Below are 15,063 nucleotides of genomic sequence, written 5' to 3'. Positions count from 1 at the left end.
AAATTATACACAAGGTAGCCATTTGTGTCTGCCTTCTTTCGCTTAGCAGGATGGATTTTTTCCTACAGTTGTCTATCAGTTATTTGTTTCTTTGTATTGCTGATCAGTGCTCCATTATAAAATGTAACCACAATTTGTTCATCCATTCACCAGTAGATGACATTTAGGTTGTTTCCAATTTTGGCATTCAATTAATTTTGATATATATAAGGGAAGAAGCAAGGTTTATTTTTGTGCACAGGAATAGTCAATTGTTCTGGTATCATTAAATGAAAAAAAAATCTTGCTAAATTTAATTACTTCGCCCTTAGATCCAATATTAATTTTCTATATACGCGTGGGTTTATTTCTGAACTCCGTTTTGTTTCACTGATCCATATGTTTGTTCTCATGTTCATCTCACACATTTAATTTACTCTAGCTTTAAAGCAGTCTTAAAATCAAGTAATATAATATTCCAAATTTATAATATTAAAAAATGCTTTAGATACAGGAGCTAGAAAGAAATAATTTAGGCAGATAGTAAAGAGAACAGAATTCTCGGCAGAATTTCCCTTTTAACAAAAAGCAGCCCCCAAATCATTTACTTTCTAACAAAGAGCAGCCTGAAAAATCGAGCTGCAAACACAGATTAGCAAGCCGGAAGCTTGCACAGGTGAATGCCAGCAGTTGTGCCAATACAAAACGGTTACCTGAGGGCCAGGCAAGTTCAACATGGAGGCTCCATCTTCCCTTTTCTTCGTCAACACGTGTACAGTAAAGAAACAGGCAACATGGCGCAGGTCAGGAAGCGAACACATCTGCGTAATAAAAGGTGAGGGTGGGGGCAGCCAGATTCCCGTGCACTATGCAAATGGCACACCTAGCCCTAACCAGTATTTTGTGCCTTATGCAAATGACACACTTGTTCTGACCAATCTTTTGTGCCCTATGTAAATCAGACACCACCTCCTCAAGCGTGTCTATAAAACCCTTTGCATTCCACCAGGGAACCAGCAACCCATTTCTCCAGCACCTCTCTCTGAAGCAGAGAAAGATTTTTCTCTCTTTCTTTCTTTTTCTTTTTTCTTTTCTTTTCTTTTTCTTTTTCTTTTTTTGGGGGGGGGGGATATTCTTGCTTTTGTCACCCAGGCTGGATTTCAGTGGCAAGATCTTGGCTCACTGCAACCTCCACCTCCCAGCTTCAAGCAATTCTCCTGCCTCAGCCTCTAGAGTAGCTGAGATTACAGGTGCGTGCCACCACACCCCACTGAATTTTGTATTGGCCAGGCTGGTCTCAAACTCCTGACCTCAAGTGATCCCCCAGCCTCAGTCTCCCAAAGTGCTGAGGGTTACAGGCGTGACACGCCCAGCATGAAATTTTCTCTTTCTTTTGCCCTTTAAACTTTCTCTCTGAACCTCACTCTTTTTGTGTTCTTGTCCTAGTTTTCCGTGGCCGTGAGACAACAAATTTCATGTATTTATCCCAGACAATGATGCCACTTCACTTTGACTACTTTAGGTATAAATTTTAGATTCAGCTTTTGTACTTCTATAACAAGAGTTGGAATTTTAATAGATATTTTATTGAGCCTATAAATCACTTTGGGAAGAATCGATATCTTAATAATATTGAGTCTTTAAGAACATTGAGTCTGTGTTCATTTATTAAGATCCTCTTAAATTCTTTCAGCAACATTTTATAACTATTAGCTAAAGGTTGTGAATATTTACATATACTACTTTGTATAGAATATTTTCGATGCCCTTTAAAAGGTGTTTTTTAAAAAATATTTTTACTATTATCTGTTTTAGCATCAGAATTTTTACATATTTTTGAATAATTTTATGCATGTTCAATTGGCTGGCTCATTTTTTGTGTGTGTTTATAGTTTTCTTTCTCTCTGTCTTATTCTTTTTCTCAGTATTTCTTACTCAGCTTTTTTTTTTTTTTTTTTTTTTTTTTGGCGACTTATCACCCAGGGTCCCCAGTGTACAACCCTATTTTGTAATGCTGCTTCGGGTTCTTGTCTTCTTTTGATATTACAGTAGAGTTAACTGCTGAATGCAGAGACGTGTTCATTCTCTCCAGGCAAGCCTGTTTCTTTCTTGCTATGTCTTATTGCCTCCTGGTACATAGAACTTTCCGTAAACGATAACCAAGCCTATAATTGGACTGGGAATTTTATTTGCTCTCCATTGTAGAGCATGGGCCAGCTCCACTCTGAACTCAAGATTTCAAGCTTTGAACTTTACTCTTGCATCTCCTATGGAGCATCTTTAGTTTCTGTTGCCTCTAGAATGTCAATATCCCAGCCACTATTGCCTCTTCCTCACAAGGAGCCCAGCGTATCTATAAGTAGTAAAATTCAATCATTCTTTGTTTGTTTAGTTGTTGGTCTTCTTTTTCTCTTCTTTGCTCAATGAGATCTTTTTTGTTTTAGCCATATTTAAAATTACCTGTCATTGGTATGTACTTCTAGCTGAACATGTGTATCAAAGCATGAACTTCTGGCATTGCGCTGTCTGTAAGTTCCACTACATAAAATTTCAAAATTTCTATATCAGATAATTATAGACTGTCATTTCTTGAGCTATAGTAAAGAATTTCTGGTTCAAGTAAAGACATTCAAAATCAAATTAGCCTTGCTTCTGACATCTAATGTTACTCTGAATCCCAGACTCTAAGAAATTGTACTCTTGTTATTCTCTGTCTTTTCAGTTGCAACAGTTGTGGCTTAGACAGGCAAGTGGTATTCTTTTAAAAATCACACAGCTCTTGCTTCATAGAGGAAAGACTAAAGGGAATCTTGAGATTTTCTAGGTGGGTCTGCATGCTATCAAATTAACCCAGGTACAGTGACATTCCAGACAGAACCCTGCCTACTGCAGGACAAAAGAAAATAACATCTGGCAATTAATGTCTCCATAATTCTTGAGTATAAGGCAAGAAGATCCATATTTTCCTGTGGAAATCTCGATTATGAGAGACAAATAAATATAAAATATTGAATATTAAAAACAATTTGAATCCTATAATTTCTAAGGCCAGATACAAAAAATGAATATGTGTTTTCTAGTTGTATGCAGAATTTGAAATGTGAAAAAATTCAAACGAAAAGTTATTTGGTTTATAAAACATTTCTAGAGCAATTGGAATGAATGCTTATCCATGCATTGATTAAATTCACTTTTTGTGGGTCTTTGTAAAGTTGTAGTTGAAGTTTTAAATTCATCTGAGTTTTCTTTCTTGTTCCATTGCTAAAGCTGAGACTTCTTAGTATGCTGCCTTAAATTATCTCTTAAATTGTAATAGTTCTGTGGAAATTCTATAATTCTGCATATACAGAGAGAAATGTATTCTGAGAATATGAAATTTCAGAAATATGCTTAAAAAGTAAATATAATTTTGAAAGCTCAAATATATTAAATAAAAGTAATTGTCTTTAAAATTGACTCCAGTATATTCTATAGAGCACTTTAGTATTATTTGGGTTTTCTCTCTTCCATGAAAACGAAGCCTCATGTGTTGCAAATAAAATAAATGACTTACCCAAAATAACTTAGTTGCCATGTCTACACAGTGCATAAAGACTGGCAATTTTTGGTGGAATGTAGGTGGTATGCACAGGCAATCCAGAATATGCTAGCCAATACTTTTTTTTTAAATATTGTTTCATTTATTTGAGTAAAAGTGGAAACAGAAGGGCAAAACTTGATAGTAGTAATGATTGGAACTTATTAAGTATTTAGTAATTATATGTACCTTTATAGTATTGCTTAGAATCTTCTTTTAAAAGTGAAAGCGCATAACTGTCTGTTCTTCTTGAATTTACTATTGATATTCATTGTCACTCTAAGAAAATTTCAGTAGGAAAAATTAAAAAAAAAAAACTTTATTTTGTGTTGATTTAGGGAAAACTAACACTTTGACAATGCTTTATGTAACTTTTCCATTATCCAAACAGCAGAGTAGGCCTGAGTGGGTGCTTAATAGACATGATTCATTGGATGTGTAAGTATCTGTATTGTCATTTATGTTGCTCCCTCTGATTAAAATTCCTTTCTCATTCTAGCCAGCTTAGAAAATGTCTAATTAACTTTTGACACTCAGATACTATTATTAATCTCTCCCTCAGACAAATCTGACCACAATCTTTCCTTTTTGTGCTCAGTTAATCAGTTAATCATAAGTGTCTACTGGTGAAAACATTGTTTGAAGACAAAAAAACATTTCCTTCACTGCTATATCCACAACATGGTTGTTGGTACTGTAGATATTAATAGTAGGGAGATGAGTTATAAAAGATTCCTTTTTCTTTTACTGTATTTTTACGATCAATAGACACAGACATCTTGGTTGTGCATGTTGAGTGGATTACACAGTAATTTTAAAAATGGTGTGCTGTTGCTTGAAGTCAAAACATATATTGATTTTGAATGATTTCATATGTAAAATATATCAACATAATCATGAATTAGATAATCATGAATGAAATACAAGATTCATCAAAATCTCATATAGAAAAAAATTTTAACAATGATGGGATCAACTATATTCCCACAGGATGTGCAAGATAATTACATACTTAAAAATCTATGAAATAAAATTTATGCAAGTGTGACCATGGGACTTTAAAAAACATGCAGTTCTTAATTACTTATTATTACTTTATAAGTATGCTATATCTATTAAAAAATGGTAAAAGAAAACATTCTAGTCTATCATGTAAATGCAAATATTTCTCTTTTTCTAAATGTTTGGAGGACCATAGTTTAAGAAATTATGTTAGAAGCCTCAGTAGAATCTTAACTATTTATTAATTATACATTATTCTAGATGTCACAGAACCCTCTGAGTTTCTCTTCCTCATTCAATAAATTTCCAGGGCACTTTTAAGATTAAATGTATGTAGGTACTATTTTGTATAATGTTATATTATTATTTTTATTTTTAAATTCATATCATGGAAAATCATAAATGAATAATTAAGATAAATTTAGTTTAAGCAAATTTTATTGTATTTTATGATGACAGATGTTTTAGAAATGCCACTAAAATTACATGTTTTAGCCAAGTATGTTTCTAATAATGATAGTAATTTTTCACTTACTATGTTTTGCAATTTTTCTTTAGAATGAAAATACTGCTCATTACCTATATTCATCTCAGAAATGCAATTTCTAAAATAATTTTTTGCCATTTTCTTTATTTTTCAAGTTGCATGTTACAAAGTATATTTTCATACTCTCCAGTAGATAACAATATAACCATAAAAATATTTGGAAGGAGAAATAGTAAGTGAATTTATATTCTGTATTAATTCAAGATAAACTTGAAGTCAGTTTTTTGTGTGCTTTTTTGACGGGTTGGCCTTATTTTTAAATGTTGAAATCAGTTTGACAATAATTATGTTCACATACATAATTATAGTTTCGTTACCATATTTATTAAAGGTGAAAAGGGGGCTTTTAACACGTCATTTAAAATGTAGGATTAGAATTTACATAAGTAGTTTTGAAGTGACAATGACTTACTCTTTTTTTATATCATCTCTTTATAATGTCTGACTGGATTATTTTTCAGCTAAGATAAAACCACTTGAGATGGACTTTTTATTACAATCATTGATAGTTTATCCATATGTCATCATACTTTTAGGTCATTTCAAATTTCAGTTGGACTAGTGTTATTTTAAAATTACAGTGGTAGGCTATATTATTCAAGCATTTTATTCACTACATTTTTATAATATTGCATTGATTACTTAGACTGCTTTTGTCAATATACAGAAAACTTAAAATGACTTAAAAATAAGGAACTTGATTAGCTCATACAATTGAAATTCAGATGTATATAAAAGGCCTTACTTGGATTTCATTCAGCCAGTGTGTTCTCATTTCTATAATTTTTTGGGTATCTCCCTCCTCTGGGGTACCTCTGTTTTTTTGTTTTGTTTTGTGGTTTTGTGTGTGTGTGTGTGTGTGTGTGTGTGTGTGTGTATGTGTGTATGTGTGTATGTTTAGATGAAGTCTCACTCTGTTGCCCAGGCTGGAGTGTAGTGGCATAGTTTTGGCTCACTGCAACCTCCGCCTCCTGGTTTCAAGTGATTCTCGTGTCTCAGCATCCAGAGTAGCTGGGACTATAGGCATCTGCCACCACGACTGGGTAATTTTTGTATTTTCAGAAGAGTAGAGGTTTCACCATGTTGGCCAGGCTGGTGTGAAACTCCTGACCTCATGTGGTCTGTCCGCCTCAGCCTTCCGAAGTGCTGGGATTACAGGCGTGGGTCACCATGCTGGGCCCTGTGGGGTACCTCTTAATCATTCATGTTCATAGAAAAATGGCTGTAGCTTTCCTAAGCCTTTCATTTGCATATCTAGCAAATTAAGACCAATTTCTTCTTCCTAACTTTCTTTTAACAGTGAGGACTTTTATCCATAATCTCCAGTGTGCTTCCCCGTGGCTGTCCATGACCCCAGTTGGATCATATGCCCATTCATGAACTAACCTTTAGACTTCAGTCTGGATTTCTGACAAATCATCAACAAAGGAGAAGACTGATCATAATTATGTGAGTTTTAATCATGACCTACTGCGTAAGATTGGAACAAAATATAAGCTGTCTTCAAAATATAAGACTGCTGAACAAAAAAGAGAGGCCTACGATGTTATTGGAAAACAACAATACTCTCTACAAGTATTAACTGTTTACAAAATACTTTTACATCCATTATCTCACACTAAATGATGGTTCTAAATGCTTCCCCTTTTGCAGTTGCCCTGAGGATACATATGTTAACCCTTCCAACTCTATAATCCTTATCAACATTATATCCCATATGATAGTCTCCTAAATATCTCTGGAGTCCCAGAAAATAGTCGTGTATTTCATCAAATGCCAGGCATCAATATACAACTTGTTTCTGTATTTACGGAAAAATAGTTAAAGAATAAAAGTTAATCTTTCTATAAAAATTATTTTCATTAGTGGAAAAAAACAGTAATTCATATATTATTATCCATTAAAAAATATGCTGTTTCAGTATCCTAAGGCTAGGACTTTGCATACCAAACAACCAGACTGAAGCAGAACTTATTTAATCATTAGAGCCGTGTGAAAATCTGGACAGATTTCTACAGCATTCTTTTGGTTGCTAGATATATTTAAATTGGCAAAATAGTGGCAAGATCACCTGTGTAGTTTTCCTGATTTATGGATGTAGATTGATGTTTCTCCATGGAATCTCATTTTGCTATTTAGTCATTAAAATACATGCCTCTCATTTTACTGATTTTTATACTCCCAACAAATACTCTGAATCACCACCAGAAATAAATATCTTCTTTATGTTATAGGTTTTGCTTTATTTAGTTTCTCAAAATAGTACGTTTAGTAAAAGATGCAAACTCAGCTCTTATAATGTGGCACAAAATAATCCAACTTTGACCTTAGGGAAACCATACATGCACTAATGTCTGATGATTAAAAACAGCAACAAAACTGACAAACAATTTAGCAATTTTAAGCCTCTTACATTTGTTCAAAATGATTTAACTATGTTATTGAAACAAAATCACTTCAACATTTAAGCTGAAAATTCACATTATTTCTGTATAGAAGAGAAGAACCCAGGGATTGGAGAAATGTTATATTAATAATAACTCAGTAAAGAATTATTTTTAAAGAATGGGTATAATGGCCTTCTTCTGTTGCTCACCTAACGAACAACACACAACTGCCCAATCAAAGTCTTACATATTGAAGATTAAAAAAGAGAAACAAAATTTTAAAACTTGGTAATTTAATGGGCACAAGTATTTTCTTAATAATAGTTTTCACATAAGAAGGTTATAGTGTATAAGCAAACATCTAACAGTATTTACGCTGTTGCTTATTTGAAAAGCAGTGCTACTTTTAAGGAATCAGGTTAACTCTGTTTTTGACTCCTCATGGTGTTGAACTATATGTTGGAGATGAAAATTAGTAGTATGTATGCCAAACCGTATCTTTCTGTTCCCTGTTATTGGAGGGAAGGACGAGAGCTTTGGAGTGGACTAATTCCTTCTGTTTATCTCAGACTATACTAGGAAATGGTTGTAATTTTGACTAATTTGGAAAGGTTGCCGAATCTCCAACTGTTCATTCTGACATTTATTAAACATTTTACAGTAGTGGCTGCTTCTGTTAGCTGCCTGCCTTGTAGTCTCATCTATCAGCTCCCATGAAAAATAAATGGCTTGATTTCACACAATGTGTGACTGTCATCTCCCTGCCCAAACATTTTTGTTGTAATCTATGTGATTTCATAGCAGAATTGTTTTTGTTCTTTAAGTGATATGGGTGTCTGCATGCCAGTGATTTCCAGTTTCAGTGTTTCTTATTTCATTGGATGTGGTCACCTATGGTGTTTTCAAACACTTTGACTAGAGATGGGTCAAATACAATCGCAATAATTTAAAGCTATGTGCAGACAATTATATACTTTCCAATAAAAATGAAAGCATAACTATTTAATGAAAATCCACACTGTAACTTAACTATGGGAAAATCTACATATCTATATGCAAATTTATATTTTTAAGCAATATACAGACACATTTGGCCCTCTTTCCCTAGTTGGTGGGTATATAAGAAGAGACATGTACTATCCCTAATATAAATGCCTTTAAAGTTTTCCTATATATAAGAGGATTTATTTTTTATATTATATACATACATATTTAATTCTGATGTATATTGTTTTCCCAATCAATTTTTATTCCATTTCTTTATATTAGTCATCTCATAGGTTTTTTTTATTACCAGTGTGTCTAGGTTTCAGTAATACACATCTTTGCTTATTATCTTTGTGCTTATTTGTAAAACAATGAGTCAACTTTGTTTTCGAATTTTGTTTTTTATTTTTATTGGTCCATTATACTTTTTTTTTAAGTTTCATTAAATGTCCAAGGTTTAGAAAAGTTAAACAGTGTTGTAAATCCCTGAACTGATGCATTTTGAGTGTGAAGGCTCTGTGTTCCTGACCTACTTTGCCACGCAGAGACCTGTAGCCAGGGGGTGCTAGGCATCTGTGCCTCAACCATTCACAGGTGCTGCTAAATATATTTTTGACTTTCAATACATAAAACACTGTTAAATTATGGAAAGATATGGGGATGATGGAATTTTCATTCCCATCGAATTTTTCATTCACATTTCCCATCAATATTTCAAACAATATTTTTACTTCTTTTATAGTTTCACCAGAGAGAGCAAGAATCCTGATAAATAGCAGCTCCCACTAATGTAGATTGGCTACTGAGTACATCATGTTTTGAAGAAGGTGTAAACACAACTCTTGCGGGAGGGAGAACAACTTCCAGTCTAGTTAAGCTAATGTCCATTAAAGACATATGGTATTTTGCAATAAGAGATAGTCTTTATGATGATTGTCCTAATGTCTACTTTAAGAAACAAGTGAGACCCATCAAACAAGAAATTGAATGGATAAGATTATGAGATTTTGAATCAATAAACAGACTGCATGTTTAAAAGAAAAAAAGTCTTTTAGACTCATTATCTAATTATTATCTAATGTGTTTTGTAACAAAATTTATTGCTATAACCAATTGCATTGATATACTCAGGCAGGTAAAATGAACTGAAACCACAAGGAAAGGGGATACTTACATCCACATTATGTTGTATGTTTATGTAAGCGTAGATCCTGGATAGTAGACTGAAATGCCTTAAAGTAAGTCGCTAATATCCTACCTCCCAAAAGCTCGTTATTTTTGATAGTATCTTCAGATTATGAAATAAATCTGAGAAGACTGATTTTGTTTGACCTACCAGCATCTGATGAGTTTGCCACTGCTGTTTTAAATTAGAATTAAAGACATAAACATGGTAAGATGTGATGGTGGCGTCTGCATATTCTGCAGAGATGGTTTAATATGAAGCAAAAATGAAAACATCAATTTGATTATGAAACAATCATCATTATCACATTTTCTTTACAGGTTACAAAAAAAAAGACAAACATTAAATTATACACACTGATTACCCTGTCACTATCTTAACCCCCCAACCTTCTCATACAAAGATAAAAAATAAATTTCTTTTGTTGTTTCAATTGCTATGGCATCATGAAATTTTGTCAAAGCCCAAATGACTTGCCCAAACCCTACATATTGTTTCGAGACTTTGTTTACATTCCACTGTTTTTGTTTTTTTGTGTTTCTGTTTTTTGAGTCGACAACATGCTATTGGGGACACATAATAGTTGTACATATTTGCCAGGTACATATGACATTTTGATATGTATATAGTGTGTAATGATCAAGTAAAGGTGATTGGGAAACCACCCAATTTATCATTCCTTTGTGTTATGAGCATTCCAATTCCACTTTTCTAGTTATGTTGAAATACAAAATGAAGTATTATTAACTTTAGTCACCCTTTTGTGCTATTGAACACTAGATACTGTTCTATCTAACTGTATTTTGTACCCATTAACCACCTCTTCTGTATTCTCTTCCCACCTTCTTGTATCTATCATTCTACTTTCTATCTCTACAAGTTCAATATTTTTTTGCACCCACATATGAGTAAGAACATATAACATTTATCTTTCTGCGCTTGACTTATTTCACTTAACCTAACAATCCTCCAGTTCCATCCACATTGTCACAGAAGACAGAATTTCATTCTTTATTAAGGATGAATAATATTCCATTGTGTATTTGTACCACATTTTCTTTATCTATTTATCCATTGATGGACACTACTTAGGTTAATTTCATATCTTGGCTATTGTGAATGGTGCTGCAGTAAACAAGGGAGTGTGGATATATCTTCGATATACTGATTTTTTTTTTTTGAGGGGTATATACCCCACAGTGAGATTGCTAGATCATATGGTAGTTCTTTTTTAGGTTTTTTTTAAGGAACCTTTACAGTATTCTTTATAGTGGTTGTACTAATTTACATTGTCATCAACAGTATGCAAGTGTTCACATTCTTGACAGCATGTTATTGCCTGTCTTTGATAAAACCTATTTTAACTGGGGTGAGATGATATCTCATTGTAGTTTTGATTTGCATTTCTCTAAATGCAAATGAATGATGTTGAGCATTTTCGCATGTACCTGTTGGTCATTTGTATGTCTTCCTTTGAAAAATGTCTCTTCAGGTATTTTGCCCATTTTTTAATGGGATTATTATTATTTTTTCATATTGAGCTGTTTGAGCTCCTTATACATTCTGATTATTAATCCTTTGTTAGATGGGTAGTTTGCAAATATTATCTCTCACTCTGTGGGCTGCGTCTTCACTTTATTCATTGTTTTCTTTCCTTGATATGATCCTTTTTGTCAATTTTTTTTGTTGCTTGTGCTTTTGAGGTCTTACTCAAGAAACCTTTACTCAGACCAATATCCTTGAGTGTCACACCAATGTTTTCTTCTAGTAGTTTCACAGTTTCATGTCCTAGGTTTAAACTCTCAACAAACTGGGTAGAGAAGGAACATACCTCAACATGATAAAAGTCATATATGACAAACACACAGCTAGCATCACACTGAATAGGAAAAGACTAGAAAACTTTCTTCTAAGATCTGGAACAAGACAAGGATGGCCATTTTCACCACTGTTCTCCAACAAGTACTGGTAGTCCTAGCCAGAGCAATTAGATGTGAGAAAGAAACAAAGGCATCCAAATTGGAAAGAAACACGTCAAATTATTCTTGTTTGCAAATGATATAATATTATATTTAGAAAAACCTAAAGACTTCACCAAAAACATTAGAACTGATAAATTCAATAAAGTTGCATGACATAGTATCAATATAGAAATTCAGTAGCATTTCTACATGACAGTGGTGAGCAATCTGAAAAAGAAACCAAGAAAGTATTCCCATTTGCAAAAGCTACAAATAAAATCCATAAAAATAAACTTGACCAAAGATGTGGGAAGGTAAAAATAATAAAAACTATAAAACATTAATTAAAATCTTTGAAGAAGGCAAAAAAATATAGAAAAAGTTTCCAGGCTTATGGATTGAAAGAATCAATATTGTTAAAATGTCCATAGGATGTAAAGCAATCTATCAATTCAATGCAATCTCTTTCAAAACACCAATGACATTTTCATGGAAATAGAAAAAAATTATATCATTTTATGGAACTACCAAAGACCCAGAATAACCAAAGTCATCCTGAGCAAAAAGAATAAAGCTGGGGGCACCACATTACCTGAACAATAAGAACACATGGACACAGGGAAAAGAACAACACACACTGGGGCCTGTCAGGGGTGCAGGGGGAAGGAGAGCATCAGGATAATTAGCTAATGCATTTGGGGCTTAATACCTAGGTGATGGGTTTATAGGTGCAGCAAACCACCATGGCACACATTTACCTATGTAACAAACCTGTACGTCCTGCACATGTATCCTGGAACTTAAAGTAAAATAAATAAATGAAAGTTTATGACTAATTTTTGTACACTTAATACCTTTCTTCATTTACAAATAGTTTATAACTTGTATCTTAACATACTGCCTCCCTCAGCGTTGTTGTACCAATGTGGTATCAGCTATTCCCTTCCATATACCTTTAAATTCTTACCTCTACTATTTTCTTTTTCCACCATTTTTATCCTTTTTTCTTTACTTTTTGTTTCTCTTTTTTGCTGTCTGTTGATCTTTTACCTTCTTTATTTTTTGTCTTTTACCATATGTTGTAAACCTATTTAGTGCAAATCCTGTCTGCTCTGCCTATGAAGTAGCCATTCTTTTATTTCTTTACTTTCCTTAAAAACAAAAACAAACAGACAAAAAACATTTAGTGCAAATTCGGATGTTAAATTTCGAAATGGTTCAATGTCAACTGTCTGGATTCTGCCCTTGAGGTGCTGTCTGGTAGGACAGATGGAGCATACATACAAATTAAATATAATACAAATTATCAGTAATGAATGCCATGAGAAATTACTGATAAAGAATTTCCCACATACAAACCACCCTTTTGCAATGTTTCTAATCATAACTTCTGAGTCACCTGTTTACTAAACTACGTGATTTATTTTGCTTTTGCATATTTTCACAAAGATTCCTCTACTTTATTGTTAACTGAAAATTTCTCAACAGTTAGAATAAGACATGAGAATCTATGAAATGTTTAAGAGTGAGGTCTTGAAATATCTACATTTGATCTGAGATAGTGACGGTATCTGTTTAGAAAGGTTTCAATCAGAAGGAGGCATCCCTTTCCAAAGGCTATTGCATTGGTGCAGCAGAAGAAAATAAGCAACTCAGCTAAAGTATATAGTAAGGAGAGAGAATAATATATTAGGACTAATTTGAATAATAAATGTAAAATAGAGTTATTTTTTTCCTTTTTTCTTACATAGTTTTCTCATCCAAAGGCAAAACTCCTTAGGAGGAAGGAATGGACATGACATGTCTGAAAAGAAGGCCAAGACTTAACTATGTTCAAGACTAATGGACTAGTGCTGATGAGCAGAATGGTGGGAACATACAAAAATGTCTGCTAACAATCTTCCATTCAGAACGGCCTCTCTCCCACTTGATTCACATGATCATTGTGGAGCTATTATCACTGAACAATGCCGCTCTGCCCATACAGACACACTCAATCTGTTCAAAGATGGGAAGCTCAACCAAGTGTGCCAAAGTCCTCCTTGATGATTAGTGTATGGATAAAGAACCATTTTCCACCTTTGGTTATCTATACTAAAAGATGAAGCCTGTTTTTGCCAACGGGTTTATGAGAATGAAGAAAGTAAAGCTCCTAAGAAAAATAGAGCAATTACTGCTGGTGATAGGATCCCATACTGTGCCAAATGGGGTCATAACAAAGGGAGGGAGAGGTGGAAGACACAAGGGCAGCCTTGGATATAGGAATAAATTATATCTCACAATTTCTTCAAGATACATCTGTAGTTATTTATTTTTGAGACAGAGTCTTGTTCTTGTCACCCAGGCTGGAATGCACTGGCACAATCTCAGCTCACTGCAACCTCCGCCTCCCAGGTTCAAACAATTCTCCTGCCTCAGCCTCCCGAGTAACTGGGATTACAGGCGTCCACCACCAAACCTGCCTGATTTTTGTATTTTGAGTAGAGACAGAGTTTCAGCATGTTGGCCAGGCTGGTCTCAAACTCCTAACCTCAAGTGATATGCCAGCCTCAGCCTTCCAAAGTGCTGGGATTACAGGCGTGAGCCACCGTGCCTGGCAACATTTGTATACTTACGATAAATTCCTCTTACTTCCTTAAACAAAATCAAGATGTTTATTTGTGTTTTAGTTATCTCCCTACTCTGTATAGGCTGTGATATAATTTTGAGCAGGCCTAGTGTGTACTGAACATACCTGATTATACTGAAGAAAAGGTCCTGTTAAATAAATTTATTATAATTAAATAATATCTATTTGGATGACATATAGAAAAGAAAAACACAACTGCCATATTCAAAGACAACAAATAAATTATTTTTTTTTTTTTTTTTTTTTTTTTTTGAGACGGAGTCTCGCGCTGTCACCCAGGCTGGAGTGCAGTGGCCGGATCTCAGCTCACTGCAAGCTCCGCCCCCCGGGTTCCCGCCATTCTCCTGCCTCAGCCTCCCTAGCAGATGGGACCACAGGCGCCGCCACCACACCCGGCTAGTTTTTTGTATTTTTAGTAGAGACGGGGTTTCACCGTGTTAACCAGGATGGTCTCGATCTCCTGACCTCGTGATCCGCCCGTCTCGGCCTCCCAAAGTGCTGGGATTACAGGCTTGAGCCACCGCGCCCGGCCAATTATTTTTAATATAAATTAGAATGCAGAAAATTAGCCCATGATGAACTTAGAATCTAGTTGTTGCAAAATATGGCATAATTTGTCTTATTTTTTCTGTTATAACCATGCCTAATCATAATAAACTAGAGGCTTTAGTAAAGTTTTTTAAGATAAGTTTGATTAATATGGCTTTAGTTATAAAACAACATTTCATAGTTTTCCTGAGTCAGCACATATTCCATATTCTCATATATTTTCTATCACCATTGATCTTTTAAAATTCTAAATAATTCT

At 34.0% G+C, this 15,063-nt stretch overlaps 1 long non-coding RNA gene across 1 annotated transcript; it reads left to right on the top strand.

The window, feature by feature from the left end:
• Positions 1-921: 921 nt before the first annotated feature.
• On the top strand, positions 922-9,498 carry LOC126937980 (uncharacterized). Its single transcript, XR_007719915.1, has 4 exons — positions 922-1,229; positions 1,426-1,501; positions 6,406-6,554; positions 9,222-9,498. It is a non-coding gene; the product is annotated as an uncharacterized LOC126937980 (long non-coding RNA).
• The last annotated feature ends 5,565 nt before the right edge of the window (positions 9,499-15,063 follow it).

The sequence above is a fragment of the Macaca thibetana genome, chromosome 15 (genome assembly GCF_024542745.1).
Source record: "Macaca thibetana thibetana isolate TM-01 chromosome 15, ASM2454274v1, whole genome shotgun sequence".
NCBI lineage: Eukaryota > Metazoa > Chordata > Mammalia > Primates > Cercopithecidae > Macaca > Macaca thibetana.
Note: the sequence above shows the minus strand (reverse complement) of the source record. Positions and strands in the feature narration are given on the sequence as shown.